The 27,279-nt window shown below is 44.1% G+C and overlaps 1 protein-coding gene across 9 annotated transcripts in view; it reads left to right on the plus strand.

Annotated features, from left to right (window-relative positions):
• Positions 1-27,279, plus strand: part of ARVCF (ARVCF delta catenin family member) — a 576,381-nt gene that overhangs the window by 222,519 nt on the left and 326,583 nt on the right. For all 9 annotated transcript variants that reach the window (XM_061603426.1, XM_061603419.1, XM_061603418.1 and 6 more), the window contains one exon: positions 10,699-10,789. The gene's annotated coding sequence lies outside the window, so the exon portion shown is untranslated. The remainder of the gene's footprint in view (positions 1-10,698; positions 10,790-27,279) is intronic.

Below are 27,279 nucleotides of genomic sequence, written 5' to 3' on the forward strand. Positions count from 1 at the left end.
ATCCTGTCTGAAATCCTAGACAGCCGCTCCTGGTCAGTGTCAACAGTCCTGAGCTAGATGGACCCAATGGTCTGATTCAGCATAAGGCAGATTCCTACAAGTTGTATTCAACAAAGTGCTAGTCAGAGTAGATCCACTGAAATTAATTAACCGAAGTTAGTAATTTCTATTATAGTTAGTCGTTCCTCCTTTTGGGAGGACTGGATATAAAATAATGGATAAAAAATAAATATTGACTTCTGTGGGTCTACTCTGAACAGGCTAGCCTTGAATACTGTTGAATAATATCCCAGGCTACGGTCTGGAGGCACATCAGGCCAGCTCAGGTCTGGATGGGAGACTGCCTGGGAACCATATGGAAGCCGCCTTGGGTTTCTGTCAGGAAAAGAAAGGCCCAGGTATAAATGTAATAAATAAATAATAAATTGAATACCTCCTTATATTTTTAAGAGAAGACTTGGAGGTACAAACTCCTCAGTATGACAAGTACATTGCCATGCTGGCTAGTAGACATTGGTTGCTTATCCTCCATGAATTTGTCTAACCCTCTTTTAAGCCATTGCATTTGCACACCAGGAAGTCCAGGATCTGCCACCTTCACTCGTAACCGTAGTATCTTTTGGTGGGTGTGAATAACCAACCTATGAAAAACGGTAGTGCCACTTTTAGATGTTAAGAGTTATATTTTACATCTGTTATAGCCTTATTTTTAGCTCCTGGCTGTCTTGCATTGTCCAGAAAGCTTTTAGAATAAGTTTTTGTGCAGTCTATTGTACCTGTTCTTGATTTTCCCCCTCTGGATCAATAAAATGCTTCTTAGGGGATAACTAATCTAATTCTGTGTGCGTGGGTACAACTTCTGTATGAAGGAAGCCCAAAGCAAATAAGACTTTTTCTTTTCTTTTTGTATTTGTAGTGTTTTACAATCTGCAATGCAAGGGGGGGAAATACTTGTGGCAAATGCTAAAAACTGTATTTAAAAGATATGAAGTATTTAGGAGCATACTGATCTCTGAAATTAAGGCCCCAATGGCAAAGACATAGTTTCCGTGTCTTTTCAAAGACACTATGTGCATCAGTAATTTCATCTGTAGTTTTGTAATTCCTCAGTTTACCTTTTAAATTCTTCTTATTAGGTTTTTAAAATATAACAGCTTTTAATATAACCATCACTCACTCACTCACTCACACTCTCTCGCGCTGCTGGTGGCTCCATGTCAGTGGCGCAGTGGAATCTGCTCTGAGTTTTAGTCTGAACTTTCAAGGTGCTGGAGAGCCAGTGTGGCGTAGTGGTTAGTGTGCTGGATTATGACCTGGGAGACCAGGGTTCGATTCCCCACACGGCCATGAAGCTCCCTGGGTGACCTTGGGCCAGTCACTGCCTCTCAGCCTCAGAGGAAGGCAATAGGTAACCCCCCTCTGAATACCATTTACCAAGAAAACCCTATTCGTAGGGTCGTCATAGTCAGAAGTGACTTGAAGGCAGTCCATTGCTTTTTTCATTATTATCTGGCAAGGAATCTCATTTATGCTCCCAATTACTGCAGTAAGATTTACTAAATGTAACAGAGGAATTCTAAGGGCCCCTCCAGACGCCTTTTCTATTGCACGTGTGATGATTGGGGTGGTTATACATGATCCTCCTTTCAATACTGTTTGTGCCCGCAAAAGGTTCAAGGTGGCCCTGCATTTTTTCCAGTTGGTGCAGGGCCCAGAGCTTCGTGCTGCGGATTCCTGTAACGCTTTATAACCTGTAGTGGTTTGAGTATTGGACTACGACCTGGAAGACCAGGGTTGGAATCCCCACACAGCCATGAAGCTCACTGGGTGACCTTGGGCCAGTCTCTGCCTCTCAGCCTCAGAGGGAGGCAGTGGTAAACCCCCTCTGAATACCGCTTACCATGAAAACCCTATTTGTAGGGTCGCCATAAGTCAGGGTCGACTTGCAGGCAGTCCATCTCCATTTTTCCAGGTGCTGAAGCAATGTCTGTGCAGTGCTGCTGAAGCACCCTGGACAGCTCCTTGAAAGTTCAGATTCCACTGCCCCACTGACATGGAGCCTGCTGCCAGCAGTATATATCGAACCACATTTCATTTTCTATAGGTTCCAGATATTGATTACTGTGTTTGCTGGAGGGATATTGTACTTCTGTCTTACTAACCTAAGAAATACAAATATGCTGCACTGTGTACAAGTTGCTTCATTTCCCAACACCTGTTAATAAACCGCAATCTAACTTTCCCAGCCTGACTTGGAGATATTTGTCCATCTACCCAGTGTTGTTCTGCTCTGACTGGCGGCAAAGCTCCATGGTCTCGGGCAGAGAAGGCTTTCCCCATCCACTGCTTCCCAATGATTCGTTTTTTACCTGGAGATGCCAGAGATTGAATCTGGAACATAGGAGGCTGACATATGCAGAGTCAGACCATTGGGCCATCTGGTTCAGTATTGTCTACACTGACTGGCAGCAGCTCGCCAGGATTTCAGATGGGGTTCTCTCCTAGCCCTTCCTAGTGGTGCTGAGGATTGAACCTGGGACCTTCTGCATCCAAAACAGATGTTCTACCACTGAGCTACAGCCCTTCTCCAAAGGGCAAGTGTAAGGGGGCCCTCTGTATAGTGCCTGCTGGTGGGCTTATCTAGACCCTGCCTGTGGCACTCCTTCAATTGGTGCCAATTGGCACTGAGCATCTAGACCTGCTTCGCAGGAAGGAAGTTATGAAATGCAATGGGACTTACTTCTGAATAGGCAAGGATAGGATCCCTCTGTAAGACTCCAATCATAAACGCACATATTTGTTAGTCCCTGTTGAATACACTCACTTCTGAGTAAACTTGCATAGGATTACACTGTACATCTGCACCCAGCTATCCACACTATGATCACTGATGAAATGGCTGTTTATAGAGAATCATAGAGTCGTAGAGTGAGAAGGATTCCATAAGGCCATCCAGTCCAACCCCCTGCTCAATGTAAGAATCAAAGTGAAAGCATCCCTAACAGGTGGCTGTTCAGCTGCCTCTGGAATGCCTCCGGTGTTGGAGAGCCCACTGTGATGATCCCATAGCTGGCTCTACCTGTGATACTCCCACTAGGGCCACCACCTGTCAGGATCTCGGGTTTTATTTGTTCTCTCACATGCTCTAGCACAGATCTCACAAGATCCCACTGCTAGGCAGTGCCACCAGCCACTCCCTGTAAACAATACTGCTAGAGACTTCGCCTTAGTCTCCCTATGGCTTATTGTTACTTTGTGTCTGGATGCCCTTGCTGTCCACAACCCCCTTGTATCTTTGTCTATAAAGCATACAGTCCTGGGTTGCTCTGGATACTTGTCGATGTTACAATATCTCCCTTCACTGCTGCCACCATTTATTTGATACTGTTTCCCTCCAGCCTTGGTAATTACCCTGCTCTCCCTTCTGGTCTGTGTATCCCCAGCCAAGGATTAGGCTTTTGGTAAACCAATAAAAGTATTTATTTGATAACACCAGGAAATAACAAGATTACTTTAGGAATGTTTAACTAGTATATGGTTTCATTTTGTGTCACTTTTTATGTTTCCAGTCATATATATTATGTCAGGAGCATAATAATCCCTATATTTAAAAAAGGAGATCCCACAAACCCCTCCAACTATCGCCCCATTAGCCTCCTAGATGTCGCGGCCAAGCTTTACGGCCATTATCTTTTAAATAAACTTTTGGACTGGGACAGGGAACACACTCTCATATCCGACGTACAGGCAGGTTTTAGGGAAGGGGCCTCCACAATAGACCAATTGTATATTCTTCACCATCTTATCACGAAAGTAAGGAGGAGATCGTTAAATTCCCTTTATTTAGCGTTTATCGATTTTGCTGCAGCTTTCAATTCTGTTGATCGACTCCTCCTTTGGAGGAAATTAGATAAGGCTGGCATCGATAAAAGACTGCTGTGGCTCCTCCAAATTTTACATTATGACAGAAATTTAAGAATCAGACTTGGCTTTAATGGCCTATTATCCCAAAAAATTCCAATGAGAAAGGGTGTTAAGCAGGGTTGCTTATTAGCCCCTTTCTTATTTAATTTTTTTTATCGATGATACTGTTATGGCCATGGCCTCCCCGGCATTTTTTCCCCCTACGATCAAATCAAGGAAAATTCCTGTTTTACTTTATGCCGATGACCTTCTCCTTCTTTCACAAAATAAGATTGGGTTTAAACGAATGCTCTTGCACCTTCAAGACTATTGCAATACACAATCCCTTAAAATTAATTACACAAAATCAAAAATAATGGTCTGTGGAAAATATAGTAACTCCAATACCAACTGCCTCCTAAATGGCCACATCTTGGAACAGGTACATACTTACAAATATTTGGGAATTTATATCAATAATAAATTATCTTGGTCCCAGCAATTGGCCCATATTAAGTTACAAGCGCTAAGGGCCCTCGGTTAAATAAATTTTTCTACACGAAAGGTGGCCAACTATTGAATCCTATGATTAAACTCTACACATCAAAAATTCTCCCGTCAATTCTGTACGGATGTGAGATCTGGGGCCCTGCTCTGCGTCTTACCTTAGAGCCAATCCAAAACACCTTCTATAAATATATCTTAGGTCTCCCCAAAGGCACCCCGGCTTCCTTTCTGAGAATTGAACTTAACTCCCTCTCCCTAATGGCCAGAACTGATCTAACATACTTAAGATATTGGAAAAAACTTTCCGTCACTGCCCAGCCCTCACTGCCTAAATTGTGCTGGGAGGATCAATTGATAAATGGGGGTTGGGCAAAATAATTTTCAGCCCTAGGGCTACAATACCTCCTAACCCCCCCTTGCTCTGTAACCTTAATTCCAATGCCTTACGTAATCAGATTTATGATCAAGATTTCCATCAAGCCAGAGTAACGATTGCTAACTCACATTTTTCTAAATGGTTTACTTTTATTATTTCTAATTCTACCTGGCCAAATTATTTAGATATTCTAACAAGGCCCTCACTACGTAGAGCATACACCGAACTACGCTGTCAGGTAATGCCCTCGTCCATCTTACAAGGCAGATATCTTGGCACACCGTATGATCAAAGGTTATGTATAGCAGGGTGCAAGGTACCCGATGATCTCTTACATTATATGTTAGACTGTCCAATGTATTTTCACCCAAGAGCAAGATTTTTGGATCCAGTTCTGAATATGAATAATGAATTAAATAGATCCCAAAAAGTCATTTTTTTGTTATCTTCAGTTCTACCCCATGTAATAATTTCGACTGCAAACTTTGCTTTGGCCACAAAGACACTTAGGGCTAGTTTTATTAAGAATAGTGGTTCCAAATAACGTTTTAATTTTTTACTTTTTAACCACAGATTGTACCCTTGTTTTAATGTATTCATGACTATACTCCTTTTGTAACAGCCTATGGCAATATACAATAAACTATTGATTGATTGATATGTCTAAATACCAGCCAAATATAATCCAAACCTCCCTCTGCCAATCACTGCCAATCACTCCTCTCAACAACTCTCCTCTCCCCAGAACCCAAATCCACTCCCTCTCTTCAACAACTCCCCCCCGACTCAACTGTCATCCTCTCATTTATACCTTCAGCCATTCAAACACTCAGCCAATCATCATCCAACATTCTTCAGCATTCTAGCCCATGTACTCCGTCCTCTCACTCAGTCACTTACCATATATCGCTTAATAAACCCGCAGTTACCATATTTACAGTTATCAAACTATAGGGACATCACACCCACCACCTCCTTAGGTCATTGCTTCCATCGTTGTACCACTCCAACAGTTAGGAAGTTTTTCCTGATGTTCAGCCAAAATCTGGCTTCCTATAGCTTGAGCCTATTATTCCACATCCTGCACTCTGGGATGATTGAGAAGAGATCCCGGCCCTCCTCTGTGTGACACCCTTTCAAGTACTTGAAGAGTGGTGTTATATCTCCCCTGTCTTCTCAAGGCTACACATGCCCAGTTCTTTCAGTCTCTCCTCATAGGGCTTTGTTTCCATTCCCTTCTCAATTCCAGTTGCTGGGAATCACAAGTAATGTACTGTCTACACTGACTGGCAGGTGTCTCCAGCGTTTCAGAGAGGAGTCTCTCCCAGCCTTACCTGGGAGATTACAGGGCTCCTGTTTGCATGTAACACTAAATCAAACTATGTCGTCCCCCCTGCAATTGATCATTAAGAAGACAAAGGAAGGGAAGGGGAAAAGCCCAGTCAGCTCACATAAACGAAACATTCAAACATCTATACATCCATTTAGCTTACACATATAGATCAATGTATGCCATCCAAATATGTATCAGGGCAAAACTGGTGTTTATAGAAGGTATGTTCAAATGTAGCAAGTGCGTTCAGGTCATCAAGCCATTGCATAATAGTTGGCGGGTGTTTGTCCTTCCAGGCTCGCAGTATGAGACTCTTAGCAATGGCTAGGGCACGTAAAGCCAAACTATGGTTAAACATGAATGCGTGAGCATGCGGGTACTCTCAGCAAAAATCATGGCCACTTTGCTGGTCCCCCAGTGCTCCTGCTACCATCCTACCCAGAGCTAAACCATGGTTTGGCTTTCTGTTTTGTCCGACTTTGGGCTCATGGCTTGTCTTCCCTAAACAAACCACAAGGAATAAGCCAAAAACAAACCATGGCGTTGTTTGCGCTGTCTGCAGCACCAGCATTTCGACTTGTGCTTGGATATGGACTGGAAGCCAGTGAAGTTATTTCAGTGCTGCCAAAGTGTGTTTCTATGAATTGGCCCCAGTAAACCACATGGCAACTGTGTTTCGAACTAACTATAGTGTCGAAACAGAGGCAACACCATGGACAATACATCAGGTTAGTCAGTTTTGGATTTCCCTTAGCTGTGGCCAAGTCTTCTCTTTTGAAAGGTGTAGCGTCTGAGAAGAGTATGGGGTCTTTGTGGGCAATCGCAAGCGGACAGAACAGCAAGCAATGAACTGTGTGACAGTTGTCGTGTTCTGTGCAAGACGGGTGATTTCTTTGTTCCTGCAGTTTGGCTGTTTGAGGAATTTTGATCCAGCCAAATTCTATTGTCTGAAAACATTTCTTCACATTAGGTGCTAGAGACGGTTGTCACCACGATGGCTTAATTACGTTTCTTCTTTTCATTTGATACTTGGATATATTCTTCAGTTGAGTGAGTGTTGCAAAAGGGGAAAAAAAGGAAAAAGCTGCAGAAACTCTACAACAGTGTGACTGGGGTAATTAGTTATAAGTGACAGAGAACAAGCAATTAGAAAAGCCATTATCCTTTCCCCCCCTGATTTTCTTTTTGCTTTCACCTTTCTCATCTGAGAGCTGTAAGATAGTTGATTAAAACCCACGATAAAAGTATATCATTGGAAAGGGAGCCTTGTTTTATAATGAGGTACAGCTTGCGTTTTGTTAAATGTGAGGCACTCTGAATTTTGGGGTTTTTTTTCAGAGTGTTGTTGCTTTGGCTTGGATCAGGTCGTCAGAATGGACAGCAGCCAAGGAATGGGAAAAAGGGAACAGGCAGACAGTATAATAAGATTCAGGCTGGCAAAACACAAAGAACTTAAGAGACCTGTTGGATCAGGCCAGTGACCCATCTAGTCCAGCATCCTATTTTCAGAATGGCCAACCAGATGCCCATGGGAAGCCCGCAAGCCGGACCTGAGTGCAAGAGTACTCACCCCACTTGTGATTTGCAGCGAGTGGTATCCAGAGGCATACTGTCTCTGGCGGTAGAGGTAGAACATAGTAATTGTGGCTAGTAGCCATTAATAGCCCTATCCTCCATGAATTTGTCTAGTCCAACGCTCTAACCATTACACCTTACTGGCTCTCTGTAGAGCACCAGGTTGGGGAAGGCTGGTTTAGAGGTATGTTGGGAAGTAAAACATAATCTCCCCTCTTATTTTATACCCGACCAATCACTGTGCTCTGCAGGAGATCCACTCCACACAGTGTAGGAATCAAGCTTTTTGTACGGTGGTACCTACTCTTTGAAACTTCCTCCTGTTACATTTCCAGGCAGGCGCTGCCTCTTTTATCTTTTAGATGCCTGTTGAAGACCCTCCATATGTGGAATGCACTCCCCAGTGAGGTCTGCCTGGCGCCTTCTCTGACATCTTTTCGGCGCCAGGTAAAGTCTTATCTTTTTGCCCAGGCATTTGCTAGACTGAGGTGCCGCTGCTTTGCAGTAGTGTGCCGCAAAAGCAGTCTGTGGCTGTATGGGGGTGATGGTTGTTTTATTAATTTGTTTTATGGCATGGTATATTTATGTCTGTTTTAGCAATGTTGTACATTGCTTGGAGTCCTTCAGGTAACAAGCGACTAATAAATCCATTAAACAGCAGCAGCAACAACAACAAGCTAAGTGGAGTTGTTTTTTAAATGGCAGTTGGTATCTGTTTTGGATTTGAAACTATTTTTATATGTGACATTGTTTTTATTGTGGATGCTCTTATGGTCTTTACTCTTAATTGTGAAATGGCTTTGAGATGCTTTCTAAAAAGCAGTTCACGCATGAAGGGAACCCACATGAAGAGGGTGTCGTGATGGCTCACTTGTCTCCTTCTGCCATTTCAGTGTCCCACCTTTGATTGTGGTGACATCCTGATCAGCTGCAGCTTTGTTTATTTATATATTGCTTGATCAATACCATTTCTAAGTGGCATGCCTCAAAATAGGTACGAGAGTCCCCTAAAGATCTCAATGATCGGACAGGGATATAAGGGATCAGGCAGTCCTTAAGATACCTTTGATTCAAGTTGTTAAGGGCCTTGCAAATTAATGCAAGAACTCTGAATTTGGCCAGCGCAAGCTTTTAAGCACTGGAGTTATGCGCTGGCAGTTGTCTGCGCCAGCTGGAGATTCCAACAAGGTCCGAGGGTAGCCCCACATAGAGCACATTGCGATAATCAAATCTTGAGGTTACCAGTGAATGAATCACCGCAGCCCTATCTCTGTCCAGGAATGGCAGCCGTAGCTGATAAAAGGGACCTTTTTAATGGGCCTTGTAGATAAACCTATTGATGTTGGCGTCTATGTGGTTTAAGAAGAGAAAATGGGGGCAATGCCTTCGTGCTAGAAATGCCGGCTAGTGTATTACACTTTAGGATGCACGGAATGCGCATAGACTGTTGGGACGAGTAGAAAGAATAAAGAGATCAACAGAATCAAAAGGAACATTGAATGGATCTGAAGGCTAATGAGATTTCTCTCCAAACTTGTTTCAACATCAGAAACTCCACTCTTTGCTGTAACAGGAAATTATGCAGAGACATTTCAGAGAGGATCCTAGCGGAGGAGACAGTTTGATTGCTGGACATGTTCCTCAGCCGGAGCATCAAAATCGTTTAGCCTTTTAGTTGGCAATATGTGTCAATTGTACCTTCCACTTAAATTCTGAGATGCTTCTTTTTCCCTTCATGCATCTGCTGCATCCCACTCCGATGAAGTGATGGGCAGCTAGAGGAGTCCGGGGGGGTGGGGAAGTTACACTCAGCAATGACTAGTGCAGCACTCATTATGGCTCTGTTAGTTATTGCCTGGGGGAGGCCTGTGACCTGGGAGTCTTCATTAAGAATCCGCCTCAGACTCTGCAATCAGCACCAAGGATACGAATGTGGAAATGCAACTAGGTTGAGTGAAGGTTACTAACTTGAGATTCATTTGCAAATGTTTTGTGTTATTTTTTTTTCTTTTTCTAGATTTAGGTAAGGAGTGGACTTGTGGGGCGTGGGAGGGTTACTGTGTAACCTATTAGCCATCGGGTAGTTTTAACATCTTGTTATAAAGCCCTAAACAACTCTGTGCCAGGTTACCTGAATGACTGACTTCCTCCGTCGCCCAGTAAGGAGCATCAGTCGGAGCCCATTTAGCCTTGCCATGGTTGGCCAATGATGCAGAAACGGCCTTTTGCACTGGTGACACTGGTGCTGTGGAATGCCCTCCCTGCTGAAATACAACAGGCGCAATCTGTATTGGCATTCTGCCGGCTTTTGAAGACGCACCTGTTCACACAGGCTTGTTTCGAGCTCTCAGACTGAGCCTCCCTGTTGCAATTGCTGTATTGTTTTGATGGGGTTGTTTTATTGTGTATTTTTAACCACTGATGTTTATTTTTTAATGCCTGTGTAATTGATTTAGATAATTGATTTTGGCATTAACTGGGATATATTGGAGGCTAGTTGCTCACATACCCCTCTCTACCCGCCATCCAGACAAGCAAGAAGTATGATCAGAATTCAAGGACACAGACTAGCCCCTCCCAAAAAAAATGTTAGAGAGAGGGCCAAGCAGGGTTGATGAGGGGTGTGGCCTGGGAAGAAGAGGTGGATGGGGAGTGTACTATATGTAGTCTGGAGAGAGTCTCAAGGGCCAAATAGAGAGGCCTGGAGGGCCACATCCCCCCAGGACTTGAAGTTCCCCATCCCTGGACTATACCATATTGGCTCTTAACCCAGGAAAAATTTTCTCAGGATCCAGAAGACAGATGATGAGAGGACTCCTTTTTCTTTCCACATGCAATCCAATCCATAAAAGGAGAATTGTGTTTCTGTGAAAGCTATGCTAAAAGCATAGGAACTTTTATTGTGTATGTGTGTGTATGGAGGGGGGGTTGCCTTATTTTTCTGAACACATTCATTCCCTTTGCATTGTTGTATTATTGAATGTGCCTTTCTTTTCCTTGACAGTTTTCATCAAGCTAGGAATTCCCTGGGCTTAACATCAAGAAGGAGGATTCTGCTTTAAAGCAACTTCAAGGAGCGAAGCCCAGACAATACGGTATTGAATTCCTGCACTTGATTACATATCTTTTTCCTCTTGTGACTCTTTCTTCCTTTGATATTTCATGAAGCATTTTTTAACTTCGTGGAAGTCCTGGCTGCTTGCCGTGTTCAGGTGAACTCTTGTTGAAATGAACCTGGTTCCTGTGTTACTACAAAACAGTTTGCCCAAAGTATGAGGTGTACGGTGCCGTTGCCAATTCCCCATTGTGAATGGAGGGTGGGCGAAGAGGAGGGATGGGGTGCACTGAGACGGAAGAGCAGAGCATCAGTGCTTTGAGATCATGTGAAAAGTGCAACTTTTCCAGCAGTACTGGAAGGTCTCTGCTGCCAGAGCTCCTGCCAGTCAGTGTAGACCTACTGTTCTTCAAGCTTGGGTCCCCAGACGTTGTTGGACTACAGCTCCCATCATCCTTGGCCATTGACTAAGCTGGCTGGGGTGGATGGGAGTTGTAGTCTGACAACATCTGGGGACCCAAGCTTGAAGAACAGTGGTGTAGACGATACTGAGCTAGATTGATCAATGGTCTGACACAGTATAAGACGGCTTCCTATGTTCCTGTGGTGTCTCCACCTGCCTCAATCACCACGTTTCACATTTGTAGGTAACTAGCACTTGGGACTTATTGTGAGATTGCGTCCCCATTTTGTTTCACTCTTAAGCCTGATTGTCCCATTCCCACCAACCCCGAGAGGTTTGATTTCCTCTTGTATCGGGAGTGTCCACCTGGTAACAGCAGCAACAGCAGGTCCCAGGAAAGGGAATCCTGAATCAGCAAGGGAGCTCTCACCCCCCCACACACAAAAAATCCCACATGGAGCTGGGGTCCTCTTCCTGGGACATCTCATCCGTTTCTGGGCCCGGCCCGATCCTGCAAGTCAAACACATAAACAGTGTTGTCTTGGCACTCAAAAGGTGGAACCAATTCTTGCCTGACAGTTCTGCCCAAGTTTTTTCTGTAAGCAGAATGGGATATTTAATAAATAAAGGTAACATGTCATGACCCCTCAGAAGGATCTTTGCCAAAGGTCAGCTATCCAAGCCTCCATCTGCATCATACATTTAAAACATCATTGTCCTACTTTAAACCGTAATGGCTTCCCCCAGGAGCTGTCATTTGTTAAGGGTGCTGAGAGCAATTAGGAGACCCCTATTCCTGTCACAGACCACGGTGGCCGGTGCCCATTGGGAGTGGTAGAGCAGAAGCCGGGGAGGCCAACAGGAAGTGGGCCAGAGCCAATGACAGGCAGAGCCATCCCCTGATTGGTTGTGAGTAAGAAGGCAGGCGAGTTGGCTGAGGGCAGATTGAGGTGGGTGGAGCAGTGCCCCACGTGCATGTCTACAGTGTCCAGTGCTACAGTGGTTCAACAATCATTCCATCTTCCCATGGCACTCTGGGAATTATAGCTCTGTGAGGGAATATCACTTTAAATGGTCATGGCTTCCCCCAGAGAATCCTGGGAACTGTCATTTGTTACAGGTGCTGAGAGTTGTTAGGAGAGACCTTTATTTCTCCCCCCCCATGCATCTACAATTCCCAGAGTTCCCTGGGAAAAGAGATTGATTGTTAAACCGCTCTGGGAATTGTAGATCTGTGAATAGAGTAGGGGTCTCCTAACAACAACTCTCAGCCCCCTTAACAAACTACAGTTCCCAGGATTCTTTGGGGAAAGCCATGACTGCTTAAAGTGGTATGATATTGCTTGACATGTCTGTGGGGGCCTGGGCCTTAGTTGCTGGGATCGGCTTTTGACAGCAGTTACCCCGCCCCCTTTGGGTACCTTGCGACTGAGTAGCTACATTTTGAAAGCCCAGCAGTACAGGAATACCCCGCATTAACATACGCAATGGGTCCTGAGCGAGTACGTAAACCGAAAATGTACTTAAAGTGAAGCCCTTCCTTTTTTCACTTATTGATGCATATACTGCACTGCAATCATCATATATGGGCATAACTGATGTAAATAACACATTTATAACTAAAATAAACACAGTAGGCCTTATTTTAAGAAAAAGTTTGTAGTTGGAAACTGATCGGGCGGTGGCGTCATGCCGTTAAGTGTCCATTTTTGCGAAGCGAGCGTGCGTAAACGGTGCTACTAAATATGTCCGTACTCGCGTCCGTAAAGTGAAGGTCCATATAGCGAGGTATTCCTGTATATCGAATGCAAAGCTAGTTCCTATTCGTTTCCCTTAAAAAAACCAAAAACTAGTCTTGCATCTTTCCCTCTTTCTCTGTGCAGGTGGATTTAGTTCTTACTTCAGCACCTTCCAGGCATTTATTTTTGATTTCCTACAATAGTTCCTTTTGATTCTCAAAACAACCCAGACCAAATTATATACCAGTCGATCACTGCGCTCTGCAGGCGAGGGCCTCCTGCAGATACCATCTTATCAGGAGGTCCGTTCTGCATAACATAGGAAATGGACCTTTAGCATGATGAACCTCCCCTCTGGAATTCCCTCCCCTTAAATATTAGACAGGCACCATCTCTGTTATCTTTTCGGCGCCCGATGAAGACCTTCCTCTTTCAACAAGCCTTTTAAGCTGAGACCTATCCCAGTCTGTGTCTGTGTTGGAATTGCTTTTTAAGATGTCCTTAAATCTTTTTTTTTAAATGTTTTAAATCTTAGACGATGTTTTGAAAGCTTTTTTTTTATGTTTCAACGTTTTGAAGATGCTTTGTTTTAATGTGTTTTAAAGTTTGTTTTTATGATGTTTTAAAGTGTTTTTAGTCCTTTTGTTTGCTGCCCCGGGCTCCTGCCGGGAGGAAGGGTGGGATATAAATCAATCAATCAATCAATCTATTAATTTTGAACCATGTCAGCCCAGCTCAGCTCTTCCCGTCGTTTGTCACTGAATGTATCTGGTTTAGTGCCAAAGCTGGCAAGGGGTGCACCATCTCTGCATAAACGTTTGTTTGAACCTCCATCATGGTTTTATTTCCCCCTTTCTTCCTCTCTTCCCCTCCCACCCCCTTTTATCCCCCTTGTATTTCTTAGGCCTCATCTGCACTATACATTTAAAGCAGAATCACACCGCTTTATACACCGTCATGGCTTCCCCCAAAGAATCCAGAGAACCGTCGTTTGTTAAGGGTAGGGATGGAAAGATCTGTCTCTTTTGGTTCTCTCAGTTTCTCATTTTTTCCCAATTCAGTCCTCTACATTTCTACAGTGACCTGCAATTTTTTTTTTTAAAAAAAAATCCTCATGAAAATTCTCCACCATTGTAGTGCAAATTTCTCCAAATAAACACATTTTTGCAGTCACTTTTGACAAAGGTACACATTTTTGCAAGCTATTTCTCATCACATGCCTTTTTGCATGTTATTTTCACTCATATATTCATTTTTATGCACACTTTCCCCTAATACAAGCATTTTTATAAATGTTATTTAGTTGGCTAACTGCATCCCAAAATTCTAATAAATGCGAATTTCTGTTCCCATATTGTTTCTGAAATTGTGAATTTCATCAATTCTGCTTGAAATGTGAACTGAATCAAAATTCTCACCCATTCCTAGTTAAGGGTGCTGTGGGTTGATGTTAGGAGACACCTACTCTACTCACAGAGCTATGATTCCCAGAGTGCTTTAACAATCAGATCTCTTTTCCCAGGGAATTCTGGGAATTGTAGCTGTGTGGGGGGAATAGGGGACTTTCCTAACCACTCTCTGACACCTTAACAAACTACAGTTCCAAGATTCTTTGGGGCAAGCCATGGTATGGTCCTGCTTTAAATGTATAGTGCCTAAGCTGTCTTATTTTGATGAGTGATTCCATCCTCAGAAAAGAAACTTTGAATGGTATTCTGCCACAATTCAGTGGAAGCATTTTCCAACTGGAGAGATTTTATATCAAAACATTGAATACCACTTTATTCGGCTCCTGAATAAAATAAAGGGATGGAGTTTATTTTGTCCTAAGCACTTTGGATCCTGTTGTGTGCAACTCTCTGTTTTATGTAAAGTTTTGTTTAAAACGTCTTTTTATTATGGTTAAAAGCTATTCCTGTTTTGAACAGTCCAGGATTTGGGGTTTAAGAGCAGGAGAGATTTATTTTTAAATTTTTCATGAGGTCAGATAATTTTTTTAAAAAGACTCGAAAACCTTTTTTCAGTTTGTAAGCAAAAAGCAACAATAGAGCAGTTGCCTCTGTGGTTTTTATTTTATTTTAAGGATGGTTATGTGAATACCAAGTTTCCTAGACTATCTAAAGCAGCCTTAGCCAACCTGGTGCCCTTCAGATGCTTTGGATGACCATCATCCAAGGCTCGCAGTGGCTGATCCACAGAGCAGGTATCTTTTCCCCTGGAGACGCAGGGGATGCTTGTACTGTATACTAGGTTTGTAAGTTCTTGTGCATGTGACTTGGGATGATCCATAAAGATGAATGGGGCTTTGCATTAAACAGCATTTAAAGCACATTCCTCCACCCCAAAGAATCCTGGAAACTGTAGTTTGTTAAGGGTGCAGCCAGGAGGATTTAACCCTCCACTTGTCAGCTGGTGAACAGAGGCTTCAAGCCTGCTGGGTGTTGTTTCTCCATCACTGTGGGCCAACTCTGAACAGGTTGGGGGGGAGGCGTCTCCCTGTCAAAATTGGCCGGCAGCTCCCATCAGCTTCAGCAAGCATGACCAATGGCCAGGGATGGGAGTTGTGGCCCAGCGACAGCTGGAGAGGGCAGCACATTGGCTGTCCATCAGCTAGGGAGCGAAGAAGCCTTTGGTGCCCTCTTATTCCCTCTTTGGCTGCCTCTCGAGTCGAGCAGACTCAGAAGCTGCGGGTGCGTAGGAATTAGAACGACTGCGTCAACCCTGAAATAGGGCTGGTTTGTCTGCGTCAAATCACCTAAAGCCTGTTTATGGTTAAACAAATTTTTCCAGCGTAACTGGCGTAGGCTGCAAAGCGATTTTGCCTTCCTCTCGAGCACCTGTGGCGTTTTGCTGTGCCGCAGGTGCGGGCCATTTTCCTAGCCTGGAATAGATTTATCACTGCCTCTTGTCTCCCTTGGCCTGGTTGTCTGGACAAGGCATTGCAATTATCCTCTGAGCTCAGATCTGATTTCCCGGCAACCTCGCTTCAATTTGCACCCCGCTGTAATAGGGGAGCATGAGTTTTGGCCGCAGGTTTAGAAGAGCGCATGACGAGCCTCGGCCGAGACTGGTAGGTGTCTCCTGCCCCCGGAGTTGCAAAATTAATTGGCAGGGTTCGCGACACCGCTGCCGCCTCTTCAGTCAGGCGGCAACACTCTGCAGCAGGATGGAACAAAGACGGTTCTGTTTGGCAACACTGCCGTAATGTCTCCATGCCAGAATCCATCACTTCGGACGATGGGGCTCTGGGAGACTTCTCATTAAAATGTATCTTTTTTTTGGTATTTCAATGCCTGTGCATGAAGAGATTGATTATTCCCGACATCCAGTGTGAGACCCGGTACATTTGCTTCTCACAGATAGTGCTTATTAGCCCTCTGAGATGGGTTGCCTTGCTTTTTTACTTTTTAAAATCAGCCACACCAACAACTACCATGTTAGACTGGACTTTTCCTCTGGAGCCACTCCCTGCTCTCTACAGAGTGATTTGAGATTAAAATGGATGGCTTTCAATTGATAGGGAAGTGAACCTTCTTGAGTTTTGTGTATAATGTTCCAAGGTGAAGGCTGGGGGGTGGGGGGGGGAAGATGAGTAAAGTCCTGCTCTAAATGGCTGCATTTGGGCAATGGGACCCAGGGCCCATTCCTCTCTGTAGCTCAGTGGTTGAGCATCTGCTTTGCACGCAGAAGGTCCCAGGTTCAATTCCTGGCATCTCCAGGCAGAGCTGGGAGAGACTCGTCTGAAATCATGGAGAGCCTCTGCCAGTCAGTGCTGACTATACTGAGCTAGATGGACCAACATTCTGACTTGGTGTAAGGCAACTTCTTATGTTATGTTACCACCGGCTCTGCTTTGCACCCTCCTTAAGTGTTTTTGCCTGGCTGAACTCTAGTCTTGAACTCTAATAATGCCTCTTACTTGTCTGGATGGAGGATAGAGGGGTGTGTGTGTGAGTGTGTGCGTGTAAGAAACTAGTTCACCGTGCAAAGGTAAAATTCATGTTTGTTGAATTTTTGCCTGCTTTTCGTCTACTTTTTCCTCTTGCCCCACTAACCACTGGCATGTGATCCCTGGAAGGTTGCCCCAAAGGGGATGCAGCCCTTGGGTTGAAAAAGGTCTCCCACTTTCAACATATCAGCATCATAAGATGAGAGGCAAATGAGGCTGGCATCCCCACTTGCAGCTACTTCACACTTGCCTTCGTGCCAACCAGGAAAGAAAGCTTTCCCGTTGCATCTGAACTGGGAAACTGCAGGTCACCGTTTCATATCCGCAGCTTCAAGCCATGGCTTCATACCAGCCTTGTTCCAAAGCCAGTAACCATAGTTTCCTGGTTCAACCATAATGGGAAACGATAGTTAACTGAAGACTTCCTGGCTTGATCTGCAGCTGATAGCTATGCTTTCCCAGTTCAGATGAAACAGGAAACGATTATTAATTAATTAATTTATTTTTATTTATTAATTCTATTTCTATGCCACCTTTTGGCCAAAAGGCCCTCAAGGCGGCTCACAACCACCACCCCCCAAATACAAAATACACATCAGAAAAGAATACAGTGCACAAAAATTTAAATAACAAAATATTAACATTGTTAAAAAAAAACAAGGTTCTTTACAGGCCTGGAGATAATCTGTACTTAAAATGTAGTACTGCCACTTCACTTAATTGAAGACTTGCTGAGTTCCAGAGTTCTTTGGGAGGCTGATGATGATCATCATCATCACCATCATCAATAACAATAACAAACAATAACAAAATTTATATCCTGCCCTTCCTCCCAGTGGGAGCCCTGAGCAGATGAATGGGATCCTGAGTTCAGGCCTGGCATCAGCACCCACCACCCTTTGGCAGCTCTTGGGGACCTCAGTGCCCCACCCTCGATTGCAAGGTACCATTTAATTTCCTTCTGGTGTCCTCGATGCAGCACTGCTGCAGAGCATTGTGGGAAATGATGGCTTATACCTGCCTGCCATTGCCCCCAAGTATGCTTGTGGACGAGCCCACCAATGGAGGAGGGATCCCACCAGAGAGAATTTTGTAAAGGAGCCGTACGAAACTGCAGTCATCTCTGCCTGCCCTGCCACCCAGTATCTGCCCTGAGGGCAGCCTGGTAGTGAAACCTGTTGCTGATCAAGGCTGTAGTGCTCTTGGAAAAGAATGCTGAATGTTGGAAGATTCAGGACAGGGTTTCTTCACACAGTGCATAGTTAAACTGGTTAAGAGTTTTTGGTAGATTTACATTGCAGCGGAGCGCAGAAGTAACTGGTCTGTTAAGGCTGGTGATTGAAAGAATAAAGAAACTTAAGGTTTATTACTACAAAGAGGTAAATTCATACTTGCTGAAGCAGTCTTGTGGCTTCCACTAAGGGAGCCATTACTAACTAACTGAGAACAAAGACAGGAAGAAAAGGGAGGAAGGAGAGGAGCAAAGCCTGTGAAAAGCAACAAACACTTTAGAGGAGGAATCAGCAGAGGAAAGAATATATTGCCTTTCTGTCTACCCCCCACCCCCAGTTCAGGTCATTTGTAACATGCGTTGGTGCTTTACTCCCCAGAAAACTATGGAATTCGCTCCCATGAGATGTAGCAGTGGCCACCAACTTGGGTAGCTTTAAAAGAGGATTAGGCAAGTTCATGAAGGCCATCAACGGCTACTCATCCTAATGGCAATGTTCCACCTCCGCTGTCAGAGGCATCACACCTATGGACAGCAGTTGCTGGGAATCCAAAGTTGGGAGCGTGCTGGTGCACCCAGGGTCTGCTTGTGGGCTTCCCATAGGAATCTGGTTGTCCACTATGGGAACAGGATGCTGGGCTAGATGAGCCTTTGGCCTGATCCAGCAGGACTTTGCTTACGAGAGCACCAGAAGATACACCAAGTGTCATCCATCTACAGTAGCGATGCAGGGAGTGCCTTTGTCTCCAAGCATGGAGAAATCCCGAGCAAGAAGGCGTGTTTGGAACCCCGTTTGACATTTTACTCTCTCTTTTTGCTCTAGCAGTAAGGATTTGTTCACAGCAGAGGGAACAATGCAAGCGACAGCATTCCATATGGCAGATATTAATTGTGTGATTCAGGTGTAGCCACTTGGCTTTAAGGCATTTGGTAGCGTTACTCCCTCCCAGCAGGAATGGAAGTTGCCCTCATCAATCCACAGAGGGAGAGAGGTGAGAGAACATGGCCTCAAGTTGCACAAACAGTTGCTGCGGTTGCAGATGTGGATCTACACTGTTGTGCGTTTGCATGCATGGTTTTTTTTTGAAAAATAAAATAAAATAAACCCGCCCAAGCTTTTCTGCACTCCAATCTCTAGACCTAATTAGCTGCATGCAACCTGGCGCTCTCCCAAACATAAAAGCAGGGAAGTCTCCCGATAGCCTGAAATCAAATTATCCGACTGGGTTAATCGACTTGCAAAATAACCAATCCCCCCATCTCTTTTTGCTCATCGCTCCAGTGATAGATCTTCCCCCTGAATTCTAATGCGTGCACGTGAGTCACAACACGGCTAGACTGTGTTTTTAATGGGAGAATTAAGTTGCTCTGTCTTCTTGGTGTCTGTGCAATACTATTTCTAGCGTCAATTAACTCCTCATCTTTGGAATATGTCATTTGGCACATCTGTAACCACACAGAGATTTGGCTGTGCACACACTCCTGTTGTTTCATTCAGGGCTTTTAAAGCCGTGGCCCTCCTAATCTTGGCCTCTGGATTGTTCCCCACACCCCAAGCTTCAGGGCTCAGTCCTGGAATATGAGAACAAAGAATAAAAAAATCGTCATAGTTTTCTGACTTGCTATTGAGGCCCAAAGTGATGATCTCTGGAGTTAATGCAATGTCACTCCTTAAAACAGCATTGAGTGACTTAGCCAAAGAATGGTTCAATAATAAAACATGCCCAGTTCTGGGTGTCAAATTTAGGAAGAACTTTGGGACCCTCCAGAGGACCTGTTTATAGAGCATTCATCCCGATTTGCTTGCACAGAGTTCATGCATCAGTTAAACTATGCCAGGTCTTTATTGGGTGTTTAATGCACACTGTTAGTGTAAAAACATTTCACTTCCACCCATTAGTTTCAAATTGCAGATTATAGTTGTATATTATTGTACTTTGAAAATCAGCCAGGAGACACTCCTGGAAAAGATTACTTCTAGCTGTGATGATATCACCAAAATGGCCGCTATGCCCTATGCTTTATTTGAAAAATAAAGCATATTATTTCAAGAACTACTTTAGCAATATTAATGTGTGCAGTATCATTGGAAAAGCATATAGTGTAGTAGCCATTTTGATGACACCATCACAGTTAGATGCAATCTTTTCCAGGAGTGTCTCCTGGCCGATTTTCAAAGTGCAATAAATACACAACTAGAATTTGCCATTTGAAGCTAATAGCTGGAAGTGAAATGTTTTTATCAGGCCTGGCACCAGTAGGTGGCCAGGTCGGGCACTGACCAAGGGCCCCTGTGGCTGGGGAGGGTGGAGCTCCTGCTCCGTGATCCCCACCAGCATTGGGCTGTGGGCTGTGACCAGATGGTGGCATGGATTGCAGAGCAGAAGCTCTGCTGTCTCAACCAACAGCACTCCTACATGCACATGCTGCTGGTGGGTGCTTACATATGCCTGATCGCTTCACCTTGCGCATCAGTGCTTATGTGCGAGGTGGCACAACTGGGCATATTTCAGTGTGTGTCCATGCACACATGTGCAGGGGGCCACAACATGCTGGTGTCTGAGGACCCACAGCAGGCTGGTGCTGGCCCTATGTTTTGCACTGTTTGCAGCTCATTCATTCCGATCTGTTTCTGATGTGGTTATATGGCAATAAGCATTCATCTTGTGTTTATCCTGAATTGCTTGCCCAAAGCTTACACGGAGGTTAGATTAATATCCAGTCTTTATTATTTGTTCTGCTTTGTTTGTAGGGTGGTTACAATGAGCATTCCCCCTGTGTACATCCTGATTATACATCTTCGTCTCAATCATCTGTTCATCCCACACAGTTCAGTGCATTTCCCTGTCATTTTCCTACCCTAGGGTTGTATCTGATGTTAAAGCCACTTAGCGATATACTTGTTTTGGTGGTAAAATGTTTGGCTTTACAGACTTAATTTTTAACATAAATTGGTGTGCTAATAAAGCCATGATTTTATTGACCCTAAACCTAATACTCGATGTGTCAAAATCCCTTTTTCATGGGAATTATGGCACAAGCATGACTTCATTTCCAAATTCATTTCAGTTCAATGTGGGGGGGGGCAGGAACAAGCCCACACAACAAAAGAAGAAAAGATTAAGTTTTCAAGGGAATAACACACCCATTGAATAGTAATAACAACAACAACAACAGTAATAATAATGGCGAACAAACACCACTGAATAAATGTTAATTAGTTTTTTTTTTAAATGAGAATTACAAAATTAGGGAACAAAGGCATTTTAGCAGATGTACAGTGCATTTCATCTTTAGCAGAGCACTTGATATATTGTCCCCAGTCTTATTTTGAAATAAGAAAAAGAATAATTACATTTGGACGAAAGCCCCGCCAACCCTGATGGAGAGAGGTGCTCTAGTCACTATGAAGCAAAGGATGTTGGCACACGGACAGCACTGAGATGATGGGGAGAGGTTGACAGGGAGCTGTGCCTGATTTATACATATTCCATATAGCTCCTGCTGGCTCAGAAATGGAGACAGGCAAAAGTGGTGGATTTTTGGTTTTGCTGGGGGAGGGAATGTCTCTAAATGGCAAAGTACTGTAAATACCAGTGACTTGACATAGGATGCTATAGGCTCCTTAGGAAGGAGCAAGGGGGGTGGACCATTAGGGCTGATGGAGCACTGCCCCACCAACCCTGGCCTGCCTTCAGCAAGCCCCTGCTTGCTTGCCGTCATAACTCAGGTGCGTGTTAAAAATTATTTATACTTTTTTCTTTCCTTTTGAAAACACCATTTAAAAAAGAATTAATGAAGAACTAGGAAGCAAGCAAAAGACAAAATCATTATTATACAAACATACAATCATGGAGCTGGGGAGGGGAGAAGATGGCGCGTGTGTGATGGGGAAAAATAGGAAAATTTGGGGAAAGTTCATAAATATGGAGGAAAACAGGAAAATAAAGTCCACAAATATAGAGGAAAATAGGAAGATATGGGGGAAAGTCCACAAATATGGAGGAAAATAGGAAGATATGGGGGAAAGTCCATAAATATAGAGCCCAATTGCCTGAGTGCCTACTTGCTTGTTGGCATATACAAAAGTTTGGATTCTTGTATGTTGCAAGAGTTGAGAAGAGTAGATTAGGTTTAATATTTGTACCCTGCTTTTCTGTTACAGAAATACTCAAAGCAGCTTACAGCGAGGACCAAAAATACAATGTAAAACAATATAAAATACAAAGTACAATGTAAAATATTGAAATTACATATTAAATACAATAATGGCAAGCATACAATAACAACTAGCCCACTGAACAGTTGGGAAGGGGGATGTGGTACGCTTTTTCCAGTGTTGAAGTACCAGAGCCTCTTGGCTTCCAGGGGAGCCCAACTGTGTTGTCCATCTATCTGCATCACACTGGGATGTAACTTAGCAGTACACTGACTTCTAGGGTTCAGCTTGTAAACTACACTGGGCTTTAACAAAAGATCTTCAGCCTGCTTAAATGCAACCTTTTTTGCTTGCAATTAGAAATGCAAACAATCTTGCAAAGATACGTTACCATTTAAACTGCTAGAATGAAGCAAGAACCCCTTTCCTTAGAAAGAAGTATGGAGCCCCTGCTTGATTCTTTTTCTCACTCTCACACTTCATTTCTGCTAATCTGTTACAAACAAACTTGAAAACCTCTTTGTTGTCTCATTCACTTGCCAGAGCAAGGAGAGCCCATCAGTTACCCTGCAGTGCCAGCCAGGCGGATGATGTCAATCCTCCTGCTCTGAAAAATTGTCCTGGGGTTGTGCCGCCCTGTGGTCCCCTCCACTACACCACTGGGCTTTTATACTTCAATATGGATGCCCTCTAGACTTAGTTTTGTAGGAGGTAGCCAGTGTGGTGTAGTGGTTAAGGTGCTGGACTACGACCCGGGAGACCAGGGTTCGAATCCCCACATAGCCATGAAGCTCACTGGGTGACCTTGGACCAGTCACTGCCTCTCAGCCTCAGAGGAAGACAATGGTCAACCCCCTCTGAATACCGCTTACCATGAAAACCCTTTTCATAGGGACGCCATAAGTGGGGATCAACTTGAAAGCAGTACATTTACATTTATTTACCAGAAATTTAGGTTTGCGCAATTAAAGTAGACTAAAGCGCTCTGCTTAATTTGATCTGATTGGAAATCTGGTTTGATTTACACTGCTGATATTGTCTATCTGCTGGTGCAGACAAGTATTTGAGGCCTTCCTCAGGCTTAAATCGGATAGAATTGATTTCCTTCAAGGGGGGACGTATTGTTGTCTGGGTACACAAATGCTCATGCATGCTGATTGGATTTTTTAAAAAAGAAAATCGATACAGTTCAATGTGTAAATGTGCACGCAGCTCAGAGGGACAGTGCCTTGTGCAAATTTCTCTGAAGCTGAACAAAGGGTATAGTAAAACTGTCAAACTTTCTCCCATCTCTGCAGCCACTCTGAGGAAGTTTCATTCGCTGCATGAAATTGATCAGGTACTTGTCAGTTTTATCTTTCCAGGGAAGGCTCTTCTCTTAAACAGGAAGAAAGTTGTTAGTTTCACTACTGTTCCTGGTAGCCATTATGCAGGGAATCACTAGATGATGCGCAAGTAGTGCTGGAAATGTGGGTTGCAGGAGAAGCATCCAGCGCTACTATGTGTGAAATTATTGTTGTTGTCTGGCAGCTGTAGCTCAGTCCCAAAGTCAACTCAGATATGGACATCTTGCAAGATATCTCAGTGGACCAGAGAGTGCACATGTAGCTTGCCACAATCTGTTTATTTTATTTATTGTGTTTATATACCACTTTTTGTCACAAGTAACTTCAAAGGGGTTTACATTGTCTTTAAAAAATCATATCATTACAAATCACGGAAGCCAATTAGTATAACAGGAAACTGTTTTCACTGTGTCAGAATGTTTTTAATTGTAATTGTGTTTTGGCATGTTTTTAGCTGCATTGTAGAATGCTTTTCTTTTTCTTGTTGAATTGTTTTGTTTATGTTTGCCACCTGGGCAGGGTATAAATTTAACAACAACAACAACAACAGTAATACATCAATATCGATAATAAAACCACAAAAACCAGTACTTACTATAAAACAAAGACTCAAGGCTCACCAAAAGCTAGAAAAAAACAAATAAATTCCCATCCAACAGTGAACTCCCAACAATAACATAGCCATCTGTGTCTTCAGAAGGGGGGTGTTCCACAACTGGAATACCACTATTGTCCTACAGCCATTTAGTTCTTCCTTTCTTCTGTCTCCATAGTCATGCTGCCTGGATTGACACTCTGTTAATGTACTCTCCGTCTCATGCTCTGATTGCGCTCGTCCTTGGCTGAGAGATGCAGAGCGAGAGCCCTTTGACCCTTGTACCTCGGCTCATGCCAGGGGCTTGCACCCTTGCCAGGCACAAGCTTTAAACAGTACCTGATGAGGGGAAAAACTCAGTGTCAATCACAGTGAGGAGGAAAGAAACCAGTGAAGGAGACACTCTACTCCCATGGCCAGAAAGTAGGAACTGGGGTGAGCCAAGATGAGGAGCCTGTGGGTAAGGATGGGGGAGAATATTCACCTAATCGGATTTGTTACCGGATGCTGACATAATCCAACAAGCCCTATTGCCTTCGGACCAGCACTGATTTCTTATGGCAAGTTGGCGGCTGTCATCGGCACGTGTTTGTTTGTTTTTTTAAAAAAATCAGTTCCGAATTTTACATTATTGTCTTTGTAATCTGTTCTCCTCTAAGCTGATGCATTCTTAACTTAATTCAGTGGAACAAGGGCCTACAGCACAAGCATTTTCATTAGCATTTTCATTAGCAGTTATGTTTTTTTTCTACTGGGGAAGAAACCGAGAATCGGCAATTGTGCAAACAATCGGGAACAAAAAAAAAAAAGGCAGATTGGTACTGAAGGCGGGACTGTTGGAATTCAAATGGATAGGAACCAGCTACCGAAACCCATCCTTCGCTATGGGTACAGTAAACTATCTGAGGCTAAAAGCATTGGCACCAAGACCCAACAGCAGGTTTTCTGGGGACATACGAAGAACACTGGGTGGAAATGTGGATGACGTGGCAGTTTTGTACATCTCTGAATCACCAGTTTGTTTAGCAGATGCAAGCTTTTCATGCATTACCATGTTGCTATTTCATTTGTGTAAAGTGAGGTTTATTAAGGTAATCATTAATTTAAAAACACAATGGGGCACCCGGTTCTCTTAGCATTGTGAATATTAAATTCCAGCTGACTGAATCACCAAGAGCTCTGTGGAGGCTGCCTAATTTCTAAAATCAGCATTTCTAATCTCCTATTGAAATGTTATTCTTTCGTCATCTCTCCATCGCCCCCTGCTCTGGCACACCTTTCATTGACCTGCCCATACAGTAGAAGCTTTACATAATTCCAGAGTTCCTTCTGAAAGGCGTGCCTGGTTAGGGAGTATTTCTTTTTTTTCTAAATGGCGTTTCCGTTTTGCTCTCATTTCTCTTTGGCTGAACTCTTTGTTTTCACAGGTTGCTTTCTTTTTGTGTGTGTGTGCGCTAAACAAAACCTCCTAATCAATCCCCCCCTTTTTTGTTTCCGGCACACTATGCCCATCTCTCCTGTGCTCCTGTTGAAATCGCCTTTTTGCACATTGCTTGTTGCTAGTGTGGGATTGCTGACAATGGGCCAGAGTGGGGGGTCAGTCAACCAAAGCTAGGATAGTTGCACAGAGGATGCGTCCTGCTCTGGTGAAGTGAGGCACAGCAAAGCAGAACTCAGGCTGGGTACAGGGCCATCTGAGGCAAGACAAGGCATGGTTCAGGCTGAATGCAGCGCTCCGTCTGTGCTCTAGGAACACAGAGCTCCAATGTCGTTTCAGCAAGGAACAATCTTGAGGTTAAGCCCTATACAGCAGCAGCAGCAGCAACGACAACAACAACAACAACAACAACAACATATGCATTCTAACTGTCGGCTGAAAAAGGTCCCTCATGCCATGGGAGGGAGGGGTGGTCACTGAAGTGAGGATAGGGAACTTGTTCCAGTCTGGGTAAGGCAAGAGAAATGTCAGTACCTTGGAGGGATGTTAAGTTGTGGATTCAGGACCATGGATAGTGCTCCTGCAGCTGGGACCAAACATCCATGTTGTTTCAGTGAGGTCCTGGATCAATTGACTTAAGTTGAATACCTGAGCTAGAGGTAGTAACTGACTGGAGTGCTGCCTCATGGCCAGTGTCGCTTTCTGCAGCCATTGGCTTCTCTAAGGTAATGGGGTTTCCAGCAGTGCGGATCACTCCGCAGAGCAATCCTGCTCCACTGAGGGGTCCCTGGACCAACCACCAGAATCTGGTGGCAGAGCTGTCTTCTTGGAGCTCATGGAGGGGAGACAGGCCCCAGGGCCCATGCACTCATACAAGATGGACCAAGGAGTGGACCCATCTCCTCATTGGAGCTGTGGTTGCCAGAGGACTCTGCCTGTGAGGAATCATGGTCTAGGGCCATGACACCCTGCCCCTAGCATAGAGGGTGGTAAGGGAGAATGGGCAGAGTCATTTAAGCATTGGTGGTTGCTCTATCAGGGCAAATGGGGTGGTTCCCCACCAGTCTCAGTCTTGATTCCTCCAATCAAACCTGGGAGTGGCTCTTTCTATCGGCTTCCTCGGTCTCAGTGTTGGAAGAGGATGGGGATAAAAGTAGAATGAGTTGCCTCTGCCTGTTCATTGGTTCTGGCTCCCCCTACTGTTGGCATCCCTGCCTTCTGCCCTGCTAGTCCCAATGGGCACCAGGCATCATTGCATTCAGAGCTGGAGAACTTCAGTTGGCTGAAGAGGGTGGAGTTGGAGGAGCACAGCTGAACGTCCAGCAAGTAAGGTGAATATGCCCCCTGTTCAGGTAGTGAGCAGACGGTAAGAATGTCCAGGGGGCTCTTATCTTTAAGATAAGATGAGTCTGTCAGTGTTTCCCCCCCCCTTTTAACCTCTTTCCCTCCACCTCCAAAGCCTTGCCACTGCTTCAAGCAGCCCTGGGATATAAAAATCCCTCCGGGAATGCTGTTACATCATGATATTCCAAGGGGCCCTTTGTCTTCAGGAATGTGGCAAGACTGCTGAGAGCAAGTAGGCAACTGCTTGAAGCAATTGCTTTTTTGTTGTTAAAACAGAAGTGTGTGTGTGTGTTTGAGGGGGGAATGTTGGCCAACTTATCTTAAAG

Source organism: Rhineura floridana, chromosome 19 (genome assembly GCF_030035675.1).
Source record: "Rhineura floridana isolate rRhiFlo1 chromosome 19, rRhiFlo1.hap2, whole genome shotgun sequence".
Taxonomy (NCBI): domain Eukaryota; kingdom Metazoa; phylum Chordata; class Lepidosauria; order Squamata; family Rhineuridae; genus Rhineura; species Rhineura floridana.